This window comes from Dipteris shenzhenensis, chromosome 20 (genome assembly GCF_047967505.1).
Source record: "Dipteris shenzhenensis isolate YYH24624 ecotype China chromosome 20, Dip_SZ_1.0, whole genome shotgun sequence".
NCBI lineage: Eukaryota > Viridiplantae > Streptophyta > Polypodiopsida > Gleicheniales > Dipteridaceae > Dipteris > Dipteris shenzhenensis.
This window is the reverse complement of record NC_141615.1, coordinates 20,894,360-20,901,525: the sequence shown is the minus strand read 5'-3', so window position 1 is coordinate 20,901,525 and position 7,166 is coordinate 20,894,360.

The window sequence follows — 7,166 nt, the reverse complement described above, 5'->3', positions numbered from 1 at the left end:
GTTACACAACTCTTGATGTTGAGCTTCCATACCCCAACATTGGTGCATCCCATGTCAGAAAGAGGCAGTTGGTAGTACTGCGCATTGGTACTTGAAACCCTTATCTGAGGCAACCTTAGGCACTAGCACAAATATACCAAGTCTTGTACTTAAGCAAGTCACACAACCTTTGACAAAATATGAAGAGGGGAGAGGAGAAGAGTGGAGATGAGGAGAGAGTGCATAGCTAGAGAGCACACCACAAATGACTAACTGTACACTAGATTTAGTTGAAAATGTGCCAACCAAAGCGAGCCATCATCTTCCTTTGATCATGATACTACCTAATAGCATGTCACTCCATGAGAGACAATGGAATTGCAAGTGGAGAAGCTTCATGACAAACATATTCCCAAATTGTTTTGGGTTGCTATATTCACACAACCCCATAGTGGAAAGGGTAAGGTTCACTTAAGGAATTTGCTGCCAAATTTATATAAGGAGATGGTATTGCTGCAACTAGAGGTGTATCAGTGCTTGCCCTCAAATAAGGAAGTCTACATTGCTTTTGCACACAGTTTCACATAGGTGCAATGAAAAATGGCACAAAGTCCTTCCAAGAAGCAAACTTGCATGGTAGCATGGGTAGAATTTGCAAGGAGTATCATGAAAACCGTAGAGAGACAAGGTAAGCTTCACAAGAAGATAGATTGTTGGAGGTAGGACAACAATGCATTAAATAGTGCTTCTCAAACCAATACATCTAGTTTGAGACAACAATATGATGTATAGAGTTTAGAGTGTAAAGTGCAATCAAATAAGAAAGCAATGTTGCTCAATGGAGTAGGAATTGTATTAAAAGAAAAGAAGCCAACTCTACAGAAGGAAAAAGCTACATTGGAGTTGATGCACAAGAGTTGTATTAAAAGAAAAGAAGCAAGCTCTATAGAAGGCAATAATTGCATTAGAGGACGCAAAGAAAAGAAAACATGAACATGAATGGGTGTCACATGCTATTCATGATATACAACTGTAATTGGAAAAATTGCAAATAGCATTAAAGGCTTTTTCCAATTGCAAGGACATAATGAAAGAGTACATGTTGCAAGTTAGAGGCAAAAATAGTAGCCCTAAATAAAACAATTGTTGTTCTAGTCTTTAGATGGTACTTTGCACTCCTTATTGACATTGGCATCCAACTTGGCATCCTTGCAAGTTCATTGAGATATTTGTCTATTTGTGTAATATTTCTTGTTTCCAAGTGTAAACTTTATTACTAATATTGTTTGGCTCCTAATTTGGTAGCAGGAAGACTATAACAAGAAGAGTCTACTAGCCACTATGTGTCTCTGGATGCTATAGCAAATCGGCTCACTAATAGTTCCCTCAACTCCCAATGCTTGTGCATCCAACATGCACACTAGCAAGATTGGCAGGGCTTGCATTGCATGTAGCCTATCCGTGAACATGGTGAGGATATGCATGCTCCCATGGCCCAACCCTACCATCTAATATGTTTTGAAAGCATATGTTTTAGGAAGGATGAATGTGTAATATTACAAATTTGTCTTTTGCCTTTTGCCAATCTTTGCGTATTTCCAAGTACTATTATAGTACTTTTTGATCACTTTTTAGCACTTTTATGCAGTTTTTGGCAACTTTTTAAAGTTTTTTAGCACTTTTAGGAACCTTTAAACCATACCAGGCTTGATCACCCCCCCCTCAATGTCCACCCATAGGTGAACTACCTTCTCGGCCCAATGCCGAGTCTCTGAAGATGACCCTAAAGTTGATCCTTGCCGAGTGCCTTGGTGAAGATATCTACTTCATTTTGCTCTGTTGGACAGTAGACCAATTCCACTATCCCATCCTCAAATCATGCACATAGTGATATTGAATCTCTATATGTTTTCTACACACATGAAACACTAGATTTTTAGCAATGGCCATGCAACTTTGATTGTTGCACCTCAACACAATTGCCTCATCCTCTTGCACTCCCAAGTGCCATAAGATCCTCCTCAGCCACACTGCTTCACATGCAGCAAATTATGCTACCTTGTACTTAGCCTTGGTAGAAGACAATGCCACTGTTGGTTGTTTCTTACTGATCCAAGAGAAGATACCTAAACCTAAAGAGAAACAATATCTAGAAACTGATTTCCTGGAATCAACATCTCCAGCCCAATCTGAGTCACAATGACCAGCCGAGGAAGTGCCCATACCATAGGTGATGCCATAATCAAGAGTGCCCTTCACATTCCTGAGCACCCGCATCCCTGCATTCCAATGATCCTCCGGGGCTTATTGGAGAACCTGCTCAAAATGCCAACAGCAAAACTGATGTCAGGTTTGGTGTTGCACAGATAGATGAGACTATCGACCAACTTCCTGTACCTCCCGATGTCTGCTGGTGGTGAGTCATCCTCCATAGACAACCTCACATTTACCTAACCAAATGCCTTCAAGATCTCCCTTGCATATTTTTGCTGAGAGAGGAAGATTTTGCCTGGCTCTTGCCAGACTTCAATCCCCAAATAGTAGTGCATCAAGCCTAAGTCTGCTGTCATCAAGATTGAAGTCTGGCTCTTGCCAGACTTCAATCCCCAAATAGTAGTGCATCAAGCCTAAGTCTATCATCTCAAACTCTGTGCTCAACACCTTTCTAGTCTGCTAGATCATGTCTTCATAGTCACCAATAATAAGGAGATCATCCACATATAGAACAATAATAGAAATTTTTCCACCTTTCCTATACACATACAAGTTAGCATCTGAGGCACATCTTTTGAAGTTTAATTTATGAAAGAATTTGTCTATCCATTGGTACGTGTGTGCATACGCGTGCGCACATGTATGAAGAGAGAGAGAGAGAGAGAGCACAACTTCTTGCAAGCGACTAGTCCACTGGTTGAAACTAAGTTACATTAATTCAATTGAAATTTTTTTAATTCAAAAAATAGGATTAAATCCTATTTTTCTCAATTTAAAATGAACTAGACATTCTATGTTATCCATTCGTATGAATAAACTAGTATTCATATGAATAATTATACAAAAAATAAAGACTTAATTTGATGGTCTTTATGTTGTGAATGAATCCACCTCACTAACATTGGATACTCATGATTAATTAGACATGTAAATAGTCTAGCATGTGATTAATTCGGTACAAATTTGGCTAAACAGCTTAGCTAAAAAAGAGCAATTAAATGTAACTCATGATTATTTGAATGCATGCATGAAAGTGTAATCGAAGTTTTATTATGTCCATTGCAATGGTTTACATGGAATCACATATCACCAAAGTGATTTCGTGGGTGAATGATGCCATTGGGACATATATGGCTTGTCAATATGTCTTAGCCCCTAATGGGGATCCCCCCTCAAGGACAATATTGACTTTGATTGATTGAAGGTGACTCATGATTACTTGGACATTGCTGCACATATATAAAGATGATCATCAGATTGATCGGTGCAATCACATGTGTGTCAAGTCAGTGACCAGCAAAGCCACATGTGTGTCAAGACATGTCAAAAACATGTCAAGGTGGTAAATCTTCTCTTTCTTAAATGATTGTTTCATGAGTGCAACATCCAAATGCAAACCAACATGAAATATCATCCCACGACACCCACAAAACATAAATTTCTTCAGACATGCTCTAATAGACACCAATATTATTATTATGTGACCATTTGTTTCATCATACAATTTTTATCATTCTCTAATTTCTTGTACAATTATAGTTTAAATTTGTTTTCTAGTATCTCCTCTAGTGGCATTAATTGGTTAATGGAAGATGTTTCGATCAAATATTAATAAGTTTTCATTTTTCAATCCCCTAAACTATACCAAATCCAAGCTAAACTTATTTGCCCATCCATATTGAGTAGTACCTCACAAAACTAGAAGCTCCTCAAAATTAATGCTTCTATACTTTACGATATGAAAGGGGAGAGGTGGAGAAAAATGGCCTTTTCATGAGCTCTGTTTGTAATTCATCATATTCTTCAACCTTATGTAAGAGGTGCTCTTATAATGACCCCATCTTTACAATAGCACCTATTACATGAGGCTAGGCTTTGTGATGAGTTCCAACAAGAGCTCATTGAAAGAACCATTTTTATCCACGTATATCTTTTTATAGAGTACAATTTTGCAAAAATTATAGAAGATTTAACTTTGAATACTCCATTGCTTAGGAGACAGTACTTATCAGGGATGAAAGATGAGGAATAGGGTAGATCTTGTAGAATCATGTAAATGGATGAATGAAAAGTTAATAATAATCGACCAAAATATTTCATCATTAATGTTTCTAGAGGAGATACTAAAGAACAATTTTGAATTTGCCACAGACCAAAAAATTGGAAAACAATAATAATGTAAGATGAAGTTGATGGTACATAAAATTTTAATCGGACCCATTGGAGTTATTGCATGAGAAATTTAATTTTATGGCTTTGTGGCTAAAATCCTAACCAAGAACCTCTATGAATGGCTAAGTCTAATTGGACCAAAGTGTTGGTGTCTTGTTTTCTAAACTTCTAAAACATGTTGTAGATTCTATAGATATCTTCACTCTTACACATTCACATCGGGTCGAGCATGTCATGCTCCATAAACATAAGCATTCGTGGAAGGGGCAAGCGAATAAGTTGGACTCATCGAATGAGTCTACATCCTCTATGTTCAATGACAATAGTTTGGATTACAAAGATGCCAAGCATCGAGATCAAGTGACGTTGGAGCAAGAAGTATTCAACCTCATGTAAGAGGTTCTCTTATAATGACCCTAGCTTTACCCACCAACGATGGTGCCATAGTCATGGCAATGACAAGGGCAATGAAGCTTGCTAACCATTCATTCACATACTATTCAAACATACAAATTACAAAACATTCATTCACATACTGTTGAAAGAATAAAAATATTCATTCAAAAGCAAGTGTAAGAATGTGAATACTTGAAATTTCATGCATATAAAATCAAAATAATACGTATATATTTGTCAATAATAAGTGTAAGAACTCAAATCCGTGGAGTGCAAATTGCAAAACATTCATTCACATTCATTTGAAAGAATAAATAAATTCATTCAAGAGTATGTGAAAGACTATAACTTTATCCGATGAAAGAATACAAATTATAAAACATTCATGCATATACTATTGAAAGATAGCTTGGATGATGATGGAGTGGGTATAGAAGATGTTGAGACTATGGGTTTGGAAGACCAATAGAATCATTAATGTGGCCCTGCATGTAATAGGACAAGAGAAGAATTTAAACTAGAGGTGGATGTAATACAAAATGATTCATTTTGGTCAGGTTGAGTGACAATATATCCCATTGAGATAGGTGTTGCATTGACATATGTGGATACAATAAAGGCGTCCAGTAACTATATGAAGGTAGGAATCCAATCCACAGAGGAAAATGTAGTGATGCAGTATGGTAAGCAAATTGCTAAAATAGAGTGGCGATATATGAGGTATGAGAACCATTGGGAGCTTGTGGATTGAAGAGTATGGAGTTAGAGCACATCAAAATTTCCAAATAAAAGAAGGTAAAAATACCATAGAATGCAATCTTGAAAGCACTAGAGAATCTTCAAATGTGAACGTTTTGTTTGGATATCGGATGATTAGTGAAACATAAAATCAATTTGAACAAAAGGCTAATGCATGCCAAGACAATTTGTAATCATTAGATTATCTTTATTTATAATCCAAATGTAATTCATTCTCTTTCTTCAATGTTTATCAGAGTCAAACGTTGCATTCTACCTTTTTGTTCTTATTCATCCAACTTTAGTCTTGTTATATGAAGCAAAATTTAAAAATATTGTATGTAATAAAAATACTATTAAATACATTAATTATTTTATTTCATAATAATTATTTATTATTCTTACTTTAAAAATATCATTAAATAATCTTAATTAATCATAATTATCTTATTTAAGTATAATTATTCTTTATTATCTTGATTAACAAAATCAATACACAATATACTGTCTAATCAACTACATAAATGAAATTTCTTAGAGCCTTAAAAAGGTGGAACTTATTGTAGTCATCACACAGCAATGATTTTGTGCATGCATCATCTCGCAATGGAAGGTACATACACATTGAGTATATAGTACATCATGAACAAGGAAACTAATTACAAAAGGATTCACAAAAATGAGTAGCATGTTATCCAAATCAACCTTATCTCATTTGAATGCACACTAACCCCTTTAGTCCAAGTCAGTTGTTTTGTAAACATTCCACAAATCATGAAAAACATGCAGAAAGCCATTAACATAAAGAAACATAAGTTGAGAATTTCAAGCAATCCCCATTGAACAAAATAGATATAAAAGTACATATTTTATTACTTCTTAACCGATTTGGAGAGTTTCAATTTCACGATATTTTTTCACTTTTCCTAATATGGTCTTTGTTTCTTTTTCCTTGAAATCCTTGCTAGATGCCTTATAAGCATTTCATAGGTCATTGCATTTCATAATACATGGCGTCAAACCCGATAGCATGCCCTTTGGCCTATTTGGGGTTTTAAGAACTTTAGGCCACATTGCACTTGCTTGGGTGCAACCAGTATATCCAATTTTGCTAACATGTATAAATAGAGGGGGAAACTACGGAGTCTAAAGATTTTACTACCCTAGGGCACTTTTTAATTTTTAATCTGCCTACCCTACAAATATTTGTACTTTAAAGTACATCCTCCTCCTACCACCCTGCAACCTGCATCGTGCAGAGTCCATCAACATGACCTCATTCTTTTGGTTTTGTATTATCTTCTTTACTTGGGTAAGATGTCTTCTATTTAGCTGCAAGATAGGAAAGCTGAAAAGCTTGATCAAGGCACAAGGAGTAGAATTGTCTTTGGATGTAATCTCTTTTGTTCAACTTTTTCTCAATGAGGCTCTTAAAAATGGTTGAGTTGTTATCCTTGCCAGATGTAATCTCTTCTGTTTTAACTTTAACATAATTCTATTATCGTGAAAACTATTACTTATTGAGTGAAAATGGTTCTAAAGAAGCACAAGCAGCCTCATTTAGGAGTATGGTCAACTGGTTGCAATCATTGCACAAGCCATAGTTACACAAGAAAATACATTTTTCTTTATTTAGGATTAATTGGACTAAAAGATCTCCAAGAACC